Source organism: Rousettus aegyptiacus, unplaced genomic scaffold (genome assembly GCF_014176215.1).
Source record: "Rousettus aegyptiacus isolate mRouAeg1 unplaced genomic scaffold, mRouAeg1.p scaffold_m13_p_1, whole genome shotgun sequence".
Classification (NCBI taxonomy): domain Eukaryota; kingdom Metazoa; phylum Chordata; class Mammalia; order Chiroptera; family Pteropodidae; genus Rousettus; species Rousettus aegyptiacus.
The window spans coordinates 47,052,228-47,076,263 of NW_023416284.1; the positions used below are offsets into that span (position 1 = coordinate 47,052,228).

General features: G+C 32.6%; 1 long non-coding RNA gene across 1 annotated transcript in view; it reads left to right on the forward strand.

Moving 5' to 3' along the window:
• Positions 1-24,036, forward strand: part of LOC118612924 — a 326,018-nt gene that overhangs the window by 212,919 nt on the left and 89,063 nt on the right. The window contains exon 3 of the long non-coding RNA XR_004955284.1: positions 3,694-3,763. This is a non-coding gene — a long non-coding RNA (uncharacterized LOC118612924). The remainder of the gene's footprint in view (positions 1-3,693; positions 3,764-24,036) is intronic.

Consider the following 24,036-nt stretch of genomic DNA (forward strand, 5'->3'; position numbering starts at 1 on the left):
CTTCAAAGACATAACGTAGGACAATGAAATAAGGAAGAACTTTCTAATAAATGTAACTTTGCCAAATAAGATAGTTTGGTTAGGCAGAAACAAATTTCCAGATAATGAAACTATGTCTGACATACATGATGCACCCAGTAAACAATTGTTAAATGAATAAGACTGATTGCTTTTGCTAAGAATTGTAAATGATAATGAAATAATGAATGAGGAGGTCTTTGAAATATCCTATACAGTTGATTTCTGTCGACTATTATGACGAAGATAATACATTAAATAGTTCTTTCCATTTTTTGAGACTTTTAAACATAAGGGCTCATCCGAAGGTAAGATTTCTCTAAGTATAACTCTATAAAATTAGCTTATCACCCTTTTGTGAGAAAATAATGCATCTGTGTTTGAGTTTACTTTGTCTAACATGATCTGCAAATCTAATAAGACATTAGTAGAAAACTATCACTTTGCCAATATCTTTACTTTGAACACGATTAGTTTCTTAAATAATTTTTCAGACTTAATTATTAGAGGAATTTTAGTTTTACAATAAAATTTAGAGGAAAATACAGAGATCTCTCAAACATCCTCTACCCCCTCCACACACGCACACACACACAGCCTCCTCCATTATCAATATCACTTACCAGAGTGATATATTTGTTACCAAGGATGGACCTAAATTGACACGTTATAATCACCATTGTCACCTTATCATTTACTCTTGGTGTTGCATATTCTATGGGTTTGGAGAAATGTGTAATGAGATATAGCCTCCTTAGATTGGGTTATTTCACTTAGATATATGTATTTAAGCTTCCTCCATGTCTTTTTATTGTTTGATAGATCATTTCTTTTTAGGGATGAATAATATTTCATTGTCTGATATAGCACAGTTTATTCATTCACTTATTGAAAAACATCTTAGTTGTTTCCAAGTTCTCGCAATTATGAATAAAGCTGATATAAGCATTTGTGTGCAGGTTTTTGTGTGGACATAGCTTTTCAACTCCTTTGAGTAAATACCAAGGAGCGTGAATGCTGGATTGTGTGTAAGAGCATGTTTAATTTTATAAGAAACTGTACTGTCTTTCAAAGTTGCTGTACCATTTTACATTTTCACCAGCAATGTAGGGTTCCTCAATATTTTTAAATTTTGTTTTATTTCATTCTAGTATCTCCTTTATCATTGTTGTAGCTGTGTAGAATCACAGTGATGAACATGGCTAGAAAAATCATTGATTAGTTCATCTCACTGGATTTGGACAGAATAATAATTAACTTTGGAGTAATGAGATAATAAAAAATTTTATAGAAATTTTGTGGCTTTTCATAATTTATATGTTATATAAACATTTAAAAGTGTGATATGCACAGGAATATATATTTGTTTTGCTTCAAGAGCCTATCTCTCACCTGTATGGTTTAAGCTTTTTTAAAAGGTACTAGATTACTTTTAAAGAGAACTCAAAATATTAGAAGATATGTCTGCAATATCTTCTAATATTTTCCTGTAGATATCATTCCAAAATTTGTTTCCTCTTATCTTATTTTTTTCTTACTGATAATGAAATGTATATATTTTTTATTTTATTCTATATTAAAATAAAAATTTTAGATTCCATACATCTGTGTTTATTGTTTTCAATGCCACTACAATGTTTCTGAATTAGAATAGTGTTTATCATTCTCAAAAGGCCTATTTCCTTGTCTTCCACCTCTAGATTTTCTGAAACCCAGTATTAATATGTAAAACACATTATTTTGATTACTGTACAGAACGCTTCTTTTCTTTAAAACATAGTACAACCATATTATGCTTCCTGGATGCAATAAGGACAGACTATATGAAAAATATCAACAAGAATAACAGTTGAGTGTTCGAATGTGCATCATAGTCATTTTAGGAACAAATCTAAATAGAAAATTCTGGTTAGATAAGGGTCAGTTTTCCTAAGTAGATGAGTCAATAAAGAAGTGATAACTTCTCCCGTAATATTGATATGATGGATGACATATCATATCATATCATATTTTTCTCATTGAGTTCTATGTGAAATTTTCAGTGTCCTACTTTTTGTATTAATGGACAAATAGAAATATCATGTTTCTCAGTCAACTCTGCACACCACAAAGTATATAGGATCCTCCATCCCAATTCAGTTTGATTGTAGGAATACATACTTTTTTTGGTTCTGTCCATATAGATCTAAATATTGATCAATAAGTTACTACCAAGTGTTTATTTTGTGCTTAGACTGTTCACATTTGTGTTGAAAGCCTGATGCCATCAACTAGGATTATGGTGATCTGGCCAGGCAAAGGTACTAAAGAGATAATCAGTCCAGGTTCGATTTAACATATGTATTTAGCATTTTTTATATACTGTGTACATAAAGAAAAAAATTACTGTTAATGTATCCCAAAGTATTAGCTGTGTGTTACAGGTTGTTTTAGGTAGTATGTTGGGATATTAAATGACAATCATACAAGGGGCAAGCTCTTTTCACTTCTCTCCCACACCTTCTGATTATCATCAAAGAATATCTCAGGTTCTTGCCTCCAAATCACCAACTACTCTCTAGTAGTGATAAATCTCTCTCTCTCTCTCTCTTTTTTTTTTTTTTTTTTGATGAATGAAAGTGGCATCAGTTTAAGAGTTTGAGGTAGACAACAGTATCATTATAATTTAATAGTACAATTTTATTTTTGTCATTTTTGTATTGGGCTTTCTCTTTAGAGTAAGAGAGATAATTTTCTTTTAAGATAAATTGATTTAAGCTAAAAAGTAAAAACTTACTTTTTAGGTGGCAAAACTTACAGATTGTTACACGTATGCCTGAAGTTGAAAGCACTGGAAAGCTGTATTCTTTGCTTTTGAGAATCATCCTTTGAATTATTTTGCATCAGGCAAACTTTTGTTCTTAAATGGTCTTTTCATTATACCTTTATTCCAAGTTTTTGTTTTGTACTCCTGGTTATATGGGGAAAAGATCATCGTCATCCTGGGATCTCATGCTATTTCAAAAACGGGATATAAGTGATAGGGATAAGGTTTATATGAAAAGACAAAATTTAAAAAATTTGAGAGCCTCTAATGGATTTTTCATCAAACATGAGAGCTGAATGTGCCCTTGACCTTGTTCTATAATACAATGTAGTTATGATCGTACATTATAAAATTATGGATTTGCTCTTTTTCTGGTTATAAAATCAAGTAGTTGTCATACTTTAAACACTTTCAGAGGGTAGATAAAGCAACTTTGGATGGTACAGGTTATATGTACAGGTATGTATTATTTCAGGTTATAATGGCTTCTGAATCGAGAAATGGTAAAAAAAAAAAAAAAATCAAGCACTTAACAAATTGGGCCTCCATAGATATTTACTAATTATGGTTTTCTGCTCTCCATGATAGAAAAGAACAGTGCTCTTGAGTCTTTATCATGAAGAGAATGAATGGCAGAAATGAGAATCAGATTCAGAAATTATGATACCTGGAGCACTGTTCTTTTGCTGTAGGAACAGCATGCAAACCCCAAACAAATGCTGCAATTAGAATACAAGCAGAAGAGAAACCCCTGGACTAGTAGTTAGGAAGCTAAGCTGTGGACCTTTGGCAACTCATTTAACTAGTTGAAGCTTCAATTTCTGCAACCAGCAATAAAACAGTTAATATTTTCCTTGTTTGTCTTATAGGTTTGCTTGGAGGCTTGAAGAAAATGCTGTGTGTGAAAGAGATGTGAAATTCTGACCTACTATGCAAAATGTAAGTCATTATTATAATTATATATTACCACTCTTCCTTTCACTATGTAGACCATTGTTCTGTATCATGATCTTTAGCCCATAATTCCTCACATTTGTTCTCCTGTATCTATGCTTCCAATTTCCTCATGGACAGCTGCCACGAGGAAATTGGTATTTGACAGAGAGCCCTCTCCCATCTTTACTGGGACTACCTCCTAGGGGCTCTCGACTGGTGTTACTTACTGCCTTGGGCAGGTTCATGTCATCATCTGTTCTCCTGTTCTCATGAACTAAGGGAAGCTAAAATTTGAAGAAAAGAGTCAAGATCCCTGAGGTATCTGGTAAGTATTTCTTCCTTACTTTGGGCTCTGGTGGAATATGGATGAAACTTGGGTTTTCTCATTGTACTTTGATTAAAACTCTGTTACAGCACATAACAACGTTGCACCAATTTCATATGTTTAAAGTTGTCTTTTGCAACTAATCTACTAGAGAGAAGAAATCTGTTTTGTTTACTCTATCACATCAGCACCCTACTCAGTGTCTGCTATATAATAAGCACTCACATTTTGGGGGGGAAATAAAAATGTGAGAAAGAAAAAAGAATGAAAGACTGGGAGAGAGGAAGGAAGAAGAGAAGAATGAGTGAATTTTCCTTGTCCTTTGGAGTGGACGATTTAGTTTTTATCATCCCTGAATGTAGAGCTATAATTTAAACCTAGATTTAACAAGGATATATTATTTTTCTAAGTGGTAAGATCACTGTAATAACTGTTAGTCAAAAGATATAAGGTATTTCTTTCTTAGAATCCAGTTTGACTACAGATTTTCCTTTAGTTTTAAAAATGAATGAATAATCATTTTTTTCTTAAGCGAGTACTGTTTATATGACATGGTAAATATATATAAATGACAATCAAAATGTTTTAATCAGTTTTTCCTTTGCCTATGGGATTATTTTGTTTTCCAGCTCCCAAATGCCAAAAGAAAAAATGTAATACATTTTTTAAAAATCTACACAATTTTGCCTTTTGGTTTGAGATCTGGGCTCTCATTTTATCTTCATATCGCAATTAGAATCAAGCAAATCATTAAGCATTTCTAAGAGGACATCCTATGTGAATTTAAATAGCTTATATTTTTAGTTCACTTTTCCCAGTTTTAAACCACTGCACCACAAATAAAAAGGCATTTTCTAGGTCAAGTGTTTACCTAAAAAAATTTCTTGCTACACTTTCTGAGATAAGAATTTAACATTTATCCTCTCTCCTCAGGTAGCTGCATTTTAAATTTTATATGATTAAGAAAGAAAAAAAGGAGGAAGAAAAAGAGGGAGGCAGAGAGACAGGAAGAGAGAAAGAAAATAAGGAACTTTTTACTTAGATTCTTAGAGCAGCAAACAGGAAATATCTTGGAGACAAGTCTACAATGCTGAGAGAAAAATAATCAGAGTGGAGAAAATCTTGAACAAACATAAAAAATCTAAGTAGAATACTTGTTTTTCTGTTGTACTCTAAAAACCTTTAAGGACTGACCCTATTATTTTTTCTTTATTGTACAACATTCACCATCAGCTGTCTCCAATGCATCTGATGTTTAGAAGTTGCTTATCTTCTCTCTTGAGATTATAGTACGGTCTCATTAAAACTGTTCTTATCAATCCTGAATGATGGTCTTCATAACAGAGCTAGTATAAACACTGATATTCCACTGAGGTCATGTATTTTTTCATCTTTTCCTCTTAGGGCTTAGTAAAGTGGTTGGTATCTAGGAGACACATAATAAAGGAGTTGATGAAAAATGCATAAATGATTGAGTGATATATGAATGAAAAGATCAAATCAAGACAAAATAAAACAATAGATTAAGTATTTAGTTGAAAATTGCAAATTTGTTCTGTGTGCTTGCCATGGTTTACATTGAATTTAATACTAAGTTATATAAAATTAGTTAGTTTCTGACCTTCAAAGAACAGTTTTAATATCAGTTATATATTCTATCATGGTATCTTTAATCAGCATCAATTTTTGCTTAATTGATATAATTATGACATACATTAATTACTGAGAACATCATGATTAACCTTACAGTTTTCAGACCTTTTACGCAGTGTGCAAAAACTCATAGAAGATAAAAAGTTTCCATGTATAAAACTTTGTCTCTGAACAGTATAACCTTCTTTCACTGATACTGGCGAAGCCTTTAAAATTTTTAGTTACACATGGAGCTTGAAGTATTTTAATTTTAGTTTGAAAATGGTTAATTTTTAGGCCCTGAATATTGAGGAACTAGATATCACAGTGATAAATTAGGACAATGGGCCCAATTGAAAGCAACATTCAAGCCTTTATTTTCTTACTGCGACAGAGCAAGCAAGAGACAAAAGTGGCACTGGTTCCTCAGTATTCCATTCCTTTCCAGTGAAACAGCACCATGCCAGGTCAGGTGGATTAGTGCAGAAGGGCCTTGGGGCAGGGGGCTCTTCTTACTGTTGAGCCCAGGACAAAAAGCTTCTGGCTTGTATAGACCTGGGGGTTTGGGGTGGGTTATATGTGTAAGAAATAGAAGTGGAAAGGTACCGAATTAAAGTGCCTCAGCCAAGGCCATCAATAAGGAAGGCTCTGAATGAAGGTACCTAGATTAGGAATGCAAATATATAATATATAAGTATGGTTGGCTGGCCCAAGGATGTGGGGCTTGAGTCCTTGACTACAACTCCCTCCAGAAAACTGCAGTTCACTGGCTGTGCATCAAGTCTGGTGTAGGGAGGGAAGCTTCTCCCTATGAGACATGCCAGGCAAAGCTCTGTAATCACCTGTGGTTGGGCCAGACAGATCACATATAGGATTTTGTCTTGGAGCCAGACCCCTAAATGTCCCATCCTCTTCCCTCTGCTTTTCACTGGGGATTATGCTGTGCGGCTCCTTTCTATTAGTGTCACTCTGCCTGGAATTCTACAGCCTGTGACGCAAAAATATCATTCCTTCCGATGCACTTACTGTCTTTCAGACACTCTTGATCTCATGGTCAATTAACCTCTGTCTCTGTTAACTTTCATTTCCACTTTACATCAGCAATGTGTCACAGATAACAGAAAAAAGTACTACCCCTGAGTTCCCTTAGTACTGTCCAAATGCAAAATATCATCACCTATCATCCCTTTCCTGCCTTCCTCTCATGCATAAAAATTCATTTTCCATCCATATTGATGTTTTAGAGTATTGTTCTGTTAAATTATTAAATAAAGCCCCTTGTGGTCAAATGGTGCTTTTTAAATCTATTTTTTATTTTTTTATTTTTTATTTCGCAAACCCAGCTACCTGAATTCTGTTACTTAAATTGCTGACATCTTCCGTTGGCCAAACCCACCCCTCTCTTGGCATTTTAGTACCAAATTCTACATTATTCTCACATTTTGCTTTTCTGCTTTGTTCCTGCTTCTGGACTACAGTATTTGCTGGAGCCATCAAACTTGGCTTACTAGAGGTCTGTGCTGTCCAACCACAACTTGGCTGTGGATATTTGCTTGGCAACCTTCTTTCTTGTTAATCCCTCATCGGATTTCTGGCTCTCTTTCTTCAGAGGCAGATTCAGGCTTTAGCTTTACATCACTTATGTTTTCCCCACCTCTTTTTACAGCTGACAACTTTCTGTATTCCTTCAATGAGATGTGAGCTCTCCATCTACCTCCTTAGTACCTCTTGTATGTCCTTTATAATTCCCTCTAGGAGAAAAAAAATGATGTCTCTTTTTTTCTCTAAAGGCAACATAGAATCTTCAGTAATAGAATATAGCATAATGGTAAAGAACACACATTTTTTTTTAGATTTAAAAAAGCATGACTTTGGATACTATATTCAGATCTAAATTAAAATATAATAAAGGAGTGTTAACAGGATCTGGATTTACACTCAAATCTGAAACAATCCAGAAAGACACAAAAAGATTAAAAAAAAAAATAATGGAACAATTGTTTTTAAGACACTGGAATTAGGTTATAAAAGATGATCCATAAATGATAAGAAGCAAGTGAGATAAACCCTATGATTGCCCAAGCTTAGTGCCTTGTGAGAGTTTCTAGGCTGCAGCTCAGGGGAGGGGAATTCAGGAAGAAACCAACTGACTCTGAGTTGAGAAGATGAATAGTGAGTTCAAGAAATCTGACATGGATTGGTAGAGGAAGATGTAAACAATAGAAGTTATAAAAAAAGGCTAAAGTCCAAAATATGCTTAAGTAAATGAAAATAGCACCAGAAACTGCTGGGACAATTTCAAGCAGCCCAATATGAAAAAATCAGTTTCTGAGTGGAGGATAGGGAGGTAGAGCTATAGATCCATGCTCAACAAATCCACAAAACAGCTGTGAGGAAAACTAAACCAAGGCACATTATGATTAAATTCCTCAAAACTTGCAATAAAAAAATTTTAGGATAAGCCAGAGTTAAAAAAAAAAAAAAAGATACATTTTATACAAAGGACCAAATTTAAGGATGACAGCAGATTTCTCCTTGAAAACAATTCAAGCAAGAAGAAAATAGGGCAGCATCTTGAAAATATGAAAGAAAAAAAAACTCTCTGGAATTTTATACCCAAGAAAATCTAATTAAAAGATAAATATGAAATAAAATCACTCTCAGATATACAAAAACTGAAAAACTTGATTACCAGATTGCTTACACTACAGAAATGTTAAAGACCTTTAGGGAGAACAAAAATGAGACAAGATAGAAATCTAGATCTACATAAATGAATCAAGATGCTGTGAATGGTAACCATATAGGTAAGTATATATGTTTTCTTACTAAGTCTCTTTAAAAAATATTAACAGTTGAAACAAAAGTAAGAACAATATATTGTAGATTTTATTATATAGCTGTAAGGAAAATGTATGACAACAGTAACATTTAGGCTAGAAAGAGGGAAAAAAGTATAATATTCTTAGATTCTTATACTATGCACAAAGTATTATAAATTGACTTAAAGGTATACTGTAATAAATCAAAGATATATACTATAATGCAATCACTAAAATTTTTTTAAAAGTTATAGCAAATAAAATAGTAAGAGAGATAAGGGAATCAATGGCTCCAGAAGAAGACAGTAAAAAAAAAAAAAAAAAAAAAAAAATGAGATCAGACAAATAGAAATTAAGTTGCAAGATGATAACTATGTCAATAATCAATTGAATGCAAATGATCTAAATACCCCAATTTGAGGATAAAGGTTATTATATTTGGTAAAAAAAAAAAAAAAAAAAAAAAAAGCCAGACTCAACTTTATGCTATCTATAAGAAACTCACTTAAAATTAAAATTTACTACCAATATAACTACAGACCCAGATGGTATTACTGGTAAATTATAACAAATAATTAAGGAAAATATTTCAATAGAAACTTTTCTGGAAAATTGAAGAAGAGGAAATACTTTCAAACTCAGCCAGTGATAGATATTATTAATGCTGCATATATGAAGGATTTATCAAATCTACCTGAGATGATAGGAAAGACTTAAATCTTCCCATAAAAGCTTATTGATTTTACATTTCAATTGACAACAGAGTGCTGTACCTTTAATGTCTACTATCTTTCCTATTAGTACTATAAGTGGTATATTGTAACCAAAAAAAAAAAAAAAATCAGCAAAGGAACAAATATTAAAATGCATCATGAACAGAACATCAGCCATGAATTCATTAAGTATCTATAAAATAATTCTAAAATCTTGATTTATTATTTACTGAGAAGCCTTTACAAGTTATTGTAAAAACGAAGTGATTTTTCTTGATAGAAATTTTGTATATCATTTCTTTGACACAGGTTACTCCAATTACCATTTAGCTAATGAACTCTTCGAATTTCATTTGCGTAATTGGTGCCAATTTTGACAAGGAGAATTTATCCTGCTGTGATAAAAGCATCATCGGACTCACCAATAGAGTGATTATTTAGTTTGAAGTCAGCATGGACCTACTATTGAACAGACAGGCTTGTCATTCTAGAAACACTACCTTGTCATTCTAGATTTCTATAGCCCTAGCTTGCTTTCTGGTTATAGGGCCAGGGACTCAAAACATGATTGACTATACTCAATGTTAAGGTTATAACTAGTGATGAGTGTTCATTTCCGTGGCATCTTCACATAAACTGAACATTCTGGTCTTCAAAATGTATCACTTCTTTTTTAAATTTGAGGACATCTTTATATGTTACTATTTATGTATCAGTGACTCTCAAATCTCAATCTCCATAGCTCTAACTTTGCTCCTGAGATCTATAGCCATGTATTAAATTGCCTACTCAACATTTTCACTTGGGTGTCTTGTATGATCTAACCTCTATGCTAAGCACTTTCAGAAATGTAACCTGATTATTTGGGGGATTGAAGCAGTGTTTAGATGAAACAGATTACTAGACAGAATTAATTTAAAACTGATTACTCTCTCAGACCTGGAGAGGTATGTAACATTTAGTAAAGACCCCTACATTATAACTCGTTATTCAAAAATAATATGCAGGTGTGAAAAATTGATCTAGACCAACTATTCTTTTGTATCTTAATTTGTTTTGTGTATATGCACCTAGACTTGTTTTTTTTATAAAATGCTTATGTCCATGAAATATACTCGGTTTGATTATTATGGTCAGGAATTAGAGATAAAGTCAAGCCAATACTTTCTTATTAAATGATATGAAACCCAGTTTCCTGCTGGAATTGGTATGTGGATTAAATGTGATGTGACAAAATCAGTGATAACAATGTTTCCTGTATAACACAATTATGTGTTTCAGTAAAGTAGAGGTTCACTATTTTTTTGTTGTTGATTTAGATAAATCAATCTGAGTCTTAATTACTACTGGGTGGAAAGTAGCCATTATTACACACTGGAGGAATATGTAAAATATATTTTAAAAAATAAATTTGAAAAAGAATCAGAAACTTACTAGAAATCAGAGCTTCAGTAGTCAGGGGAGTTTGAGTTTGATATTTATTAAATACAATTGATGTGCTGAGAAGGGTGTGCAAAGTGCTTAATATGCTTTATTACATTTATCCCACAAGGATTTTCTGAATGCTTACTGGGCTGTACACATTGTGTTCCAGGCATGATGCTAGTTAGGAAGCCTGAAATATCAGTGCAATTTGGTCTGTTTTTCTCTCTTGCAAATAAATTTAATATTGGAACTATAAGTAACTTGACTGGGATTGTGCAGCTTATCTCTGTGAAAAATTGAACCTGGGTTTATTTGACTTCAAAATATATGTTCTCAATCTCTGCACATGCTGATATTTTTCTACTAGACAGTGACATTAAAATAAAGAGCATGGGTTTACATTCTGGTTTCATGAATTATTAACTTTATAGTCATTGGCAAGTCCAGCCTCAGGGCCCTCAGTTTCTTGACCAGTATAATGAGTAATAAAACTCCCAATTTATCCGTCTTGCAGTGATGATTACATGAAACAATATATGCAAAGTGTGTGGTATATTGTACTCAGAAAAAAATGTTATATTATTTTTAAAGACTCGTGCTTCCTTCATTCTTTATTTACAGCATCTAGCACAGTGTCTGTTATGTTATAGATACTTAAGAAATGTTTGTAGACTAATGAATAAATGAGTGCATGGATGTATATAAGGCATTTGAAAGGCCATGTTTCTCTCACAGTAGTTTTTATATTCAAATAGCCAAGATTTGTTACCACATTGTCAATGTTCTTGCTTATCTGCTTGCTTTTGAATGATTCCTGCTGTGAGGCAACCTTACTGCTTCACCTCGTATTTTTAAAAGTATGTCACACAGGAACATATAGCAGGAATTGAATATGCACAAACCACATCCATACTAGTACAAGAGAAAATGATCCATTAATCCAGAGTGAAACACCTCTGTTAGTTTTACCTCTGATCAGTTTTACCAGAGATATTTTAATGAACTCTGATTTTGTAGAACAATCCATAGAAAAACATACTTAAACAATTCTCAGTTCTGTCCAACTCGATCTATAAATTCAATGCAGTCCTAAATAAAAGATCAGCAAGTTACTTTGTGGATACTGACAAAATGATTCAAAAGTTTATATGGAGAGACTAAAGACTTAGAATAGTCAAGTCAATATTGAAGAAGAAAAAAGTTGGATTGACACTACCTGACTTTAAGACTTATTCCAAAGCTACAGTAATCATGACAGCGTGGTATTAATGAAAGAATAGACAACTAGATCAATAGAACAGAATAGAGAGTCCAGAAATTGACCCACTTAAATATAGTCAATTGATCTTTGACAAAGGAGCAAAGGTAATACAATGGAGCAAAGATAGTCTTTTCAACAAATGGTGCTGGAACCACTCAAAATCCACATGAAAAAATCCAGACACAGACCTTACATCCTTCACAGAAGTTAACAAAAATAGATCACAGACCTAAATGTAAACTGATAAACAATAAAACACCTGAAAGATAAGAGAGGAGAAAACCTAGATAACCTTGGATATAGTGATACCTTTTTAGATACAACACCAAAGGCATTGTCCATGAAAGAAATAATTGATAAGCTGGACCTAATTAAACTTAAAAATGTCTGTGTTATGAAAGACAGTGTCAAGAGCATGAGAGGATAAGCCACAGACTAGGAGAAAGTATTTGCAAAAGATATATCTGGCATAGGACTATTACTAAAATATACAAAGACTCTTAAAATTCAACAGTAAGAAGACAACCTAACTCAAAAATGGTCAAAAGATTTTAACAGATCTCTCTCCAAAAATGGTATACAGATGGCAAATAAGCATAAGAAAAGAGCTCCACATTATATGTCATCAGGGAAATGCAAATTGAAACAATGATGAGATACCACTACACACCTATTAGAAAGGCCAAAATCTGAAACACCGACACACACCAAATACTGATGAGGATATGGAGTGATAGGAACTTTCATTCATGGAAGTGCAAAATGGTATAGCCACTTTGGAAGTCAGTTTGGTGATTTTTTACAAAACTAAACATTTTTTTTTGCTATAAGATCACCAATCATATCCCTTGATATTTATCCAAAGGAGTTGAAAACTTATGTCCACACAGAAACTCGTATGTGGATATTAATAACAGCTTAATTTCTAATTGGCAGAACTCTGAAGAAACAAAGATGTCCTTCAGTAGGTAAGTGGAATATTCCATCCAGACAATGGAATATTATTCGACTCTAACACAAAGGAGCTATCAAGTCATGAAAGACATAGATATTACTAAAGACTTAAATGCATATTACTAAATAAAAGAAGGTAATCTGGGAAGATTACTTGCTGTATGATTCCCACTATATGACATTCTGGAAAAGACAAAACTATGGAGATTTTTAACAGATCAACGGTTGCCATAGGTTGAGAAGGAGGAAGGGAGTGAATAGGTAGGTCACAGAGGATTTTAAGGCAGTGATAATACTATGTATGATACTGTAATTGTGAAATACATATCATTATACATTTGTCCAAATCTGTAGAACATAAAACAAAAGAATGAAACCATGATGTAAACTATAGTCTTTGAGGATTAAGTGTCAAATAAGTTCATGAGTTGTGACAAGTGTATCACTCTTGTGGGGGATGTTGATAATGGGGAGGGCTGTGCATTTTGGGGGCAGGGTACCTTTTCCTCAATTTTGCTATGAACCTACAACTGCTTTAAAATATAAAGTCTTATATTTTTTTATTTTTAAAACTTCCAACATATAAAGATATTTGGAACTGTTCTTGAAATGGATTCTCTAACCCAGAGATGAAACAGAAATTTATACTTCAGCAGGTATAATAAAAAAAGAACTATTCGATAAACACATAATTGTTTTAATACAAATAGGCACAAAAATATGCTTGGAGGAATAGAAATTGTAAGACACTATTATTTTAGGAAATGGGTATTTAAATTTAACTGACAGATTATTGGGAAATATTAGTATATTACCTTTTCTGTAAAACAAAAACAAAGCTATTGAGACTGATATTACTTTTTGGTCTATGGAACCTGCAATGTTATTTTATACTGCTGACATTATACGTGGGTTTTTTAAAATGAAAATAAAAAATGTTTAAAATATGTAACTTAGGTTCTATTGATCTCTTTGTAAGGATTGACTAATTATGGTAGATTGTTCAAAATATTCATTCTCTTCTCTCCATGGCGTGTATGTACCTGACTCTTTACTTTGGATTCTGCCGTGTAGCTTTCTTTAGCTGGTGAAATTTGGGTGGAAGCAGTAATATGCCACTTCTATATCCATAGTTTAAAATTAGGGTTGCCAGATTTACCAAATAAAACTACAGAATATCTAGTTAAATTTGAAATTCAAATGAAAAATAACTATATCTTAGTATATGTATGTCCCAAATATTGCATGAAATGTACTTATGCTAAAAAATATTTATCGTTTATCTGAATTTCAAATTTAACTGTGCATTCTGTATTTTATCTATCAACTCTACTAAAAATCCATTGAATACTTTTTTTTTGTCTTCCTGCTAATGCCATGGAAAGAATATTCCCTGGCTAGCCCACTAGTCCCAGGAAGAGGATAAGAAGTATGTAGATCAGATCTGGAGTTAACCTGCACACTAGAGCTGCTCAGCTGATATTTATTTAGATCATCTGATCCTCCACCAGCCCATTCAAACCACAGATGTGTCAGCAAAATAAGTGCTTATTGTTGTTCTCAACTGAAATTTTTGTGGTGGTTTGTTGTAAAACAATAGTTGACAGACTCAGGTTTTCAGGAAATAAAGGGAGTAAAGAGCCCATTTGCATCATTATAAACACAGAATTAGTAACTTAAGTGACTTTTTTCTAAGCTGCTCAATCATTTCACATAGATATAGTAACTATTTTACTTTTAATTTATACCCTGATAAAATTATCTCATGATTTAGAACAGTGTACCATGTGAATTACAAATTATTGTTGATCGATTACTGGACCTGAATCTTTTCCAGATCACATCTTTGTCCTGTTCTTATCTATTTTCTACCACATGTAGACCAACTGTTTACACTTATAGGTCTCATTCATTTATCACTTTATTCAATGAATATTTATTTAGTGCCTTTTTATTTACTGCCTACCTAACAAATTATTTCAACATTAAGTGGCTTAAAATAATATTTACCATCTCATGGTTTCCGTGAGTCAGGAATCTGGGAATGTCTTAACAGAGTCCTTTAAAGGCTTCAGGGTCTCTTATAGGCTACAATAGACTCAACTAGGGGAGGATTCCATTTCCATAGTTATTGACAAAGATGTTGGTAAATTCAGTTCCTCATGGGCTGTTGTACTGAGAGTCTCAGATTCTCAGTGGCTCTTGGTCAGAGGCCCTCTTCAATTCCTTGCCACATGGGCCTGTCCAATGTGATAGTTCATTTTATCAAAGTATCTAAGCCAAGAAAGCAATGGAAAGAGCAAATATCAGCATGGTAGATGTCGAAGTGTTTTATAACCTGATCACAGAAGTGACATCATATCATTTTTGCCATATTCATTATAAACAAGTTACTAGGCCCAACCCCCACTCAGGGAAAGGTATGACTACTGGGAAGTGAAGACCGTTGGGAGCCTTTGAACCTGTAAATATTACCTTATGTGGCAAAATAAGAGTCTGCAGATGTGATTAAATTAAGGATCTTGAAATGAGATTGTCCCAGATTATCTGGGTGGACCCTAAAAACAATACATGTATCTTTATAAAAGGGAGCCAAAGGAAAAGAGACATGAAGACAGAGCAGAGAGAGAAGTGAAGATGCTGCCCTTGAAAACTGGGGCGATGCAGCTACAAGCCAAGAAATGTCGACAGCCAACAGAAGCTGGAAGCAAAAAATATATTATCCCCTAGAGCCTCCAGAGGGAGTAAGACACTGCTGACATTTTGATTTTGGCTAGCGATACTGATTCTGGACTTCTGGTATCTAGAATCAAAGAATACATTTTTGTTTTAAGCCACCAAGTTTGTGGTAATTTGTTACAGCAGCCGTAAGAAACTAATATGCGGCTATGTCAGATCTGCTTAGTGTAGTACCATTTCGTGTGTATATATTCAGCTAACAGAAAGTTATTCTTAAACTAGCCTAAACAAGAAACATTTGTATTAGCTCATGTGAGTGAAAACTCCCACATCGAGTTAGTTTCGATTACTATCCACACTTGGGATTTGATAATGTCATACATCTTTCTTCATTGTTACTTTTATACTTACGCAGGATGAGAATTATTGCTGAAATGCAGCATCAAGATGATTGACAATAGCACCTACCTTACATGCTATTCTGTCATAAACCTCAGAAGAAAGTAATTCTCTTTTTCTCAGTTTATCTGCATAAAACCCAAGAGCAATTCTCATTGGCTATGATTGAGCCCATATGCCATCTATGAAACTGATCTGTGTTTAGAGGTATAAGATGGTCTGATTTTCCAGGCTGGTTCCCATATCCCCATTGGAGGTGATGTTAGCTACAGCAACTCATGGATTAAGAAGAGAAGGGTGATTTCTTAATAAAAACTAGAAACTATTATTGAAAAAAAGAACGAATGTAAAACAGGGGTATGTTATATTCTATTCAGTCCTAGTGAGAAATAGAGATGAAAAAATCAGTCTCTTTCAAGGAATTTAGAGTCTCATTTTAGGTGCAAAAAAAAATACATTATTATAATGTGTCTAAAATAATGTCTCAGAAACCAAGGCTAAACAATATCATAGGTACAGAAACAGATATGCATACATATATGTATTCTACTTAAAGCAAGTACCTCATTGACTTTCTTGACACTCCTTGGAAACAGCATACAATTTTACCTCTCAGAACCTTTGGAAACTTGTATAATATTTAAAACCATAGGTTCTGGGGTCATGCTCTCCTGAATTAAATCATGACACTACCCTTTTCTAGTTCTGTGATAACTGACAAGTTATTTAACCTACATGAGATTTGGCATCCTTGTTTTTACAATTGAAATGAGATTTTTTAAAAATTGTGATTAAACGAGCCAGCTTATGCTTAGAATTTTAATAAAATATCCAGCAATTACTCCATGAATATTATCAGCATTATCTCTCAACTTTGCCCAGCCTAGAATATTCTTCCTCCATTTTCTCCCCTGCCAATGAATTCCTTTATCTTAAAGGAGTAGGTTAAGTCAGCTCTTCTCTTTGAAGTCTTGTCTCACAGCTTTTTTCTTCACGTCTTCCCTTGGTCTTACCTCTGTTATTACACTTACCACTTAATCTTTTAAACATACACTTTTACATTTTTTTTCTTGCCAAACATTCAGAGCTTGAGATAGAGTATGTTTATTGAAATTCAATAAATTCAAAACTTAATAGATGTTTATTGAAATTCTCATGAATTTTAAGAAAAGGTAGTGAAGCCATCACTCAGTTTGCAAATCCCTGGGTATCAGAACATACTCTCTTCTGACTGTACTGGAATTTCACTTAATGGTCTCTGCAGTGTGATTAATTCATATATTTCTGTAATATATGACAGAACATTGTGAGATATCAGAATATTAGTAAGAAATAACATTATTTGTAAACTACATGAAATATTTTAGTGATTAGAGTTGTTATTTTCACTGTTCAATAATATAATTTTTCTAAAGTGACAGTTTTGTTTTTGAAAAAAACATCTAACCACATATTTAACCTTATGATCATGTTTGATTACCTTTTGTAAATAAGATTGACAGCTAAAATATAAGAAGATTGGAGTGGGGGAAGGGGAAAGAGAGAGAGAGAATGAGAATGAATGAGATGAGAAATCTGAAGGAGAAAAAAAAATGTCCTGAAATTGCCTGATTATTGGTTTCCAGATATTTGTTTGAAAGATCATATTCAGAGTTAATTAATCTATGGCTATATCCAACAAAACATTATTACCAAAAAATATATTCCATTTGGATTTACTTCTAGTGGGGGATGGTGAATTAATATTTGTTGAATTAAATTGAACTGGGTTGGAAATCTTTCTCCTGTAACTTTTTTTATGGAGATCTCCTGAGTTATTTTTTAGGTCTAAGAGGTCTAAATTTGAAAAGCCTAATGAATAGTAACAATTGTATCTTCAAATTTCTTTTCTGTCTTTCCTTTCTATGCCTGCCTTTCCATTGCTCTTATAAACGTTTTTCCAACTTTATTTATTAATCTCCCAAGTAGCAGTATCAGCAAATGGGGCCAACTCACAGATGGAAAGTTAGAACTTGGGCCAGACAGCTAATGTATTCATCCACTGCCTTCTAGAGTTTAGTCAAGTGTGTCCAGCTGGTTTAGCATAATAGGAGGCCTATTAATACAACATAGCATCATAATCAGTGAATTGAGACTAAATTTTCTTTTAACAGAAATGAAACAACATGGTCACAGTGAGTGTTCCACAGACTCTATGGGGAAAAGCACAAACCGGTTTAAACTTAGTATTCCTCAACATCTAACAGAAGGATTTTCATCATGGCAAGTAGAATGTGCAAGTCACTTGTAGTGTGTCCTATATCCCATTTCCCTTGAAGACCTTTCAATTAATAGCTAATTATAGCTACATAGGGTAGATTGGTAGGGCAATTGTAAACAGGCAAATGACAACATTCAAATCTAATTTTTTTGCAAGTGACTTACATTCCTGAATGCCAAAAGGTAGAAAAACTAGGATGCAAAATTCACAAGTGGCATTAAAACTAAGATTTAATAAGAGCTCACCATTTGTTATGTATTTTACAGTTAATATCTTAGGTACTGTTATTGTCTAATTATGAAAAGAACTCTCTTTCACATTGTTGCTACCAGCACACATGCTCATTGAAGCGGAGAAGTGAGACAATTCCAAAGCTATATTGAAAAAGTAAACAAAACACTTATGCTTAAATTATCTAAAGGAGTCCAGAACTTAATTTATGTAGACAAATTTTTAAATTTTCAAACTTTTCTGTCTGGTTTGTTCTCCAACATTTTGATCTTAATTAATCTTAGCTCTTAGAAGCATTCATTAAAAGTACAAAAACCTAGATATGATTTCAGGACGATGACATTGACAGTAGTACTATTATTGCTAATGAAAGTCAATCGACCAGTAAGAAAGATACCACACTGGAAAGAGCATTGCCCTTAAGGGCAGCAGGGTGCACTTAAGAGATGGTCTCTAGTGCTAGAGTATTTTTAAAATTTTTTAAATTAAAATATAGCTAACATACAATATTGTATTAGTTTCAGGTGTACACCATAGTTTTTCAATATTTATATATCTAAAGAAGTGATCACTAGGATAAATCCAGCAACCATCCGACACCATACAATGCTATCAAAATATTATTGACTATATTCCCTATGCTGTACATCATATCCTCACGACTTATTTGTTTTATACCTGGAAGTTTGAACTTCTTATTGTCCTTTATCTGCTCCCCTTTTTTGATTTTTCAATTATAGTTGATATTCAGTATTGTTTTGTATTAGCTTTAGATGTACGACATAGTTGTTATACATTCATATAATTTATGAAGTGATCCCTCTTATTAGTCTAGTACCTACCTGGCACTCTACATAGTCCTTACCATATTATTGACTGTGTTCTCTAGGGCTTGAATATTGCATCTACCTATTACTAACTTGGTTCAGTTATTTAAATTATATTTTAAACTCTAGTTACTAAACTCTATATAGATTAATTATAATAGTACTAGAATTCTTGTAAGGGTTATATAATACAATATAAAGCACTTAGAACCCTGACATGTAATAAAAACTCAATAAGTCTTAGACATTATTACTACAAGTGTTTTATTAGTAATATTATTATTTAGCTCCAGAAAGAAATGTATTTAAATAAAATGTAAGTTTGTCACTTACTAGCTTTGTAAATATGAGGAAGGTGTTTAGCTGCTCCCTCAGATTTCTGCTGTATCATCAAGGGATCATATTGACTACCTCACAGACATGCCGTGAGGTTTAAACAAAGTATTCTTGGACAGCTTATACTACACAGTAAATTGCCAATATAATTTCTGGCATAGCATTTCATAAGAGAGAACTATTTTATTATTGCCTATTACTCTTATATATTAAACAATATCCTAAAGGCTTTGAGGGGAAGTTGAAAAAAATGCATGTGCCCCAAGGCTTTTTAAACTTAATTAGAAAGTCAAGTCATACAGAGTAGACTAAGAAATAAACTGTCTAAACATTCAAACAGTTTTGATAACTCACCTATCAGTAAATAAATTGAACTTTCCCAATATATGATTGTCTCTTTATTTAAAAAAAATGTTATGGTACTAATATATAATGGATATTATATACAAATAGATAACTTTAAGAGAATGAGGTAAAATATTATTAAAGGTATAAAATTATTTTTACTCTCAATATTATTGATATATAAATATTTTGTAAGTTTTGGGAAAAGCAATGTGTTTGAATATGCCTCATTGATATTTAATCTTGCTTTAACATTTTGTGACAGCAGTATAACAGTTTAATCCTAGTTTCATTTTTTTTTTTATTCTTTATAGCTGTCATAGCTGAAAATGGTTTAAAAACACAAATAGCAGAAAGGCATCATCAAATGTACTTAAAAATTATCCCACAAAATTTTTAAGTTTATTCACTAGTTATGGAAAGGGTGTTGTTTCATATTATAAATTTCCTTCTTTGATTCAATTGGTTGTTTTTCAACCTAACTGTAGAATATTGCACTTTTTAATTTTTAAAAAGAGGTTTCAAACTTCCCAAAGTGTCATTTGTGAGAATTTTGTAGATAGTTAAAAATTTTTGTTTCTGAGGTTTTAGGGTCTACAGATATCAGTATTTTTATGGGTGATTTATAGCATTTTTGGCAGCAACACCAAAGATGAATGTAAACAGTTCTAAGCATCTATTTTCCAAATACCTTCTCCACAGCAAGAATTTTTTCAAGAGTAATTATTATCTTGCTTATTGTCGAAATATTGCTTTTACCTCGAAAGGATGTAAAAGCATATATTTATTTATTTAAAGATGTGATAGGTAGCTGCTATCTGATAGCCACTTGTTATACCAGAAAAAATATCAAATTTAGAACAGTTATCTTTTGGAAAATAAAAACACATAATGCATCTTTAGGGTCAATAACTCTTTTCCTTATATTGCCAAAAGTTAGCCAAGAAAACTTTGTGAGTAAAAAAGAATTTATAGCCAATTCCCATTTTATCACATAGTATTGTAACGATTTTGCAGAGGTCGGCCCATTTATTAAATATTACAAAACTTAAGTTCTACTTTATACTAAGAATATCACGTACTCTATTTTCTCCCTGCCCACAATGAGTCATCTTTTACATTCCTTGGTTTGTGACTCCCACTTTGGACACCACTGCAAAGTTGCAAACTTTGGATGTCGTCAGAGAATCTGCACAATCTGGGGTGGTTAAAAAATGTTAGTCCTTTGGGTTTGAGTCAGGGAGAAATAACCTTTAGTGGGCACTTACTTTGTGACGGTTGTTTTAATATGGACTTTCCCATAGATTTTCATTTTTCCTCATGAAATATAAATAGTAAACTGATATTTTCAGGAGTCTATACCTGTGCTGTCCAATAAAATATTCATTATATGTAGCTATTTAAATCTAAATCAGTTAACAGGAAATAAAAGTTTTGGTTCTTCAGTTGCACTAGCCACATGTCAAACTACATGGCTAGTAGCTATTGTATTGAACAGCATAGATTATAGAATATTTACATTATTTCAAAAGATGCTATTGGATAGAATTCATCTGAAATGAGATCTCGTAGGAGGTCTAGCACAAGCAGATTTTTTTTATTGCCACTGATACCACCTAAAATTCTAACCAAATACTTTATTTTAGTTTATAATATTTTAAAAGGAAGAATTATCCTTCCTTGATTAGTCAAAAACAAAAAATTAGAACTCCAGACATAAAAATACTAGTTCATATTTTTTGAGAACTTAGTTTGTGCCAGGCATTATACTGTTTCATAAGGGTTATTTTATTTAATTCTCAAAACAGATCTATGAAAAAAGTTTTTATAAAGGTGAAGTAAATAATCCAAGGCTATCTGGTTAATAAGTAAAGTTGTGATATGAATCTAAGCAGTTAGAAGTGATGTCATGTTTGTCTGCTGATATCACATACTCTCTGTGGCAAAGACACAAGTGGATTAAGAGGACTCAGGTGTATGACCTCAGCACAAAATTTAAGGAAAAGGAATGTGCCAAAAAACTCAGCAATCAAGATAAATAATCTTTTATTGCACTATTTTTAAAAAATCAAGTTAATGTAAAAAAATCCTTGGTGAAGACAATATCAAAAATTTTAAAGATAGGATTACTATTACTGATTTTTCCTTTTGCCTCAGGTTCTATTGTGGTTCTGTATGGTACTTTATTTAAAATTGTGATATTGTGTTAATCATGTATCTTTTTTGGCGTTAATTTGGTTTTTAAAATAGTTCCTTCATAAACTTTTTGAATCACTTGTTTTCTTTTTGGTGCTTGCTGAACCCATGACCGATACAACTTATTAAATCAGAATCTCCAAGGGTGTGAATCAGGAAGCTAAATTTTTTTGAAAGCTCTCTAAATTAGATTTGGTAAATACTGATCCATGTTTTTTTCCTCTGCTTTGCTTACTGGTAGCATATCCAGATAAATTAGCCATCTGGGTACAATGATTTCATTATACTAGCCTTTACAATAACATGACCAGTCTTGCTGTCTGTCTTGATTTTTATGCCAAGTCTCTCTTCCCTTGCCACCCTGAGTAACAAGAGATAAGAATTTTTAAATATAGAAATTATTTATAAATTTCTTAGATATAGAATTGTTGGGAGTACATAGTAAATAGTCAATAAAAGGTAGCGATGTTTTTTATTAAATGACATTTGTTTTTCCCTCTTTGTTTTTTGTTTGAGAGATGAGTAAGTTGGAATAGGATAATTAAGAATTGAAATGTTGTACTAGAACTCCTAATGTTACAAAAAATAAAGGCAACCATAGCAAATGATTAATAATCAAAAATGATATGTTCTATAAGAAACTAGTACCTTCTAGACTTACATTAGACCATGGCCACTGAAAGGACCACTCATCTTTCACCAGTGTCTATTCAGTTATATTCTAAGGTTTCATACTTTGTAGAGCACCTTAGTTTCTAGGAGGCACTGTGGTACAAAGAGGGAAAGAAAAAGAGAAAGACATAGACTTCTGGAACAGGCAGATTGGATGCAATCTTGGAAAAGATATCTGATCTCCCTGAAACTCAGTTTCCTCATAGAAAAAGCCATAATTTTTTAAGCATGTTTGTATTTCCTTGTGGCATGGGATTTATATTTTCCTAATCTATATTTTGTAGAGCTTGCTTAGTTATATAAATTTTAGATCTAACATATAACCTTTGCTTGGTTATCGATAACTATAAGACACTGTACTTTCAGCTTATGAGGGTAGAATCTTAATGAGAAAAAGAAAACTAAATGAGAGGACAATTTAACTTGATCTTTCCCAAAGCATATTTATCCAGCCTCCATCCTAATATGTGAGTAAATTATGTGAATAAAAATATAACTAACAGGTAAATCTTTAGTGGTCAATATCAGTCACCCATCTTTTGGTATACATTTGTTGAAACATTTGTAAATTTCTTATAACAAAAACATATGAAGTAATTCCTTCACAGTTATGGAGTCCAGATATATTTCTTATTGAGTCTTGGTCTTTATGACTCATTCTAATCAAATATGTTTAATGAAATTACTAAATAATTAATGAAACTGTCCTCAATCCCACATTATTGTAATACTTTTTAGTGTATACAAACAACTAAGTTAGTCACATGATTATATTTAAGTCGGAGCTATGCATGAAGGAATCACAGTTTTAACAGACATGTAATATAACTGTATTGTATGTGATTTTATCAAGATTTATTTCAGTTATCTGTTGCCACCTTTAAAAAAAAAACACGGTGAAACTTAGTGACATATAACATAATTCTTATTTCTCACAATTGTCTTCATTGACTTAGTTAAATTTGATGACTTTTTCTATGTTGTATAGGCTGAGTGAGGCCACAGTCAACTGGGGCTGAAATAACCAGAAAGACATCTTGTCCTCTACGGTGGGGCCTCTTGACATATATTAGTCTAATGACTGTCTTCCAAAAGGTTGAAAGCATAAAATATTACTCTTCTTAACACTTGGACTCAGAATGTCGTTTCACCTACATTCTAGGAAGTCATGAGACCAGACAGCTGCAGGGAGAGAGTAA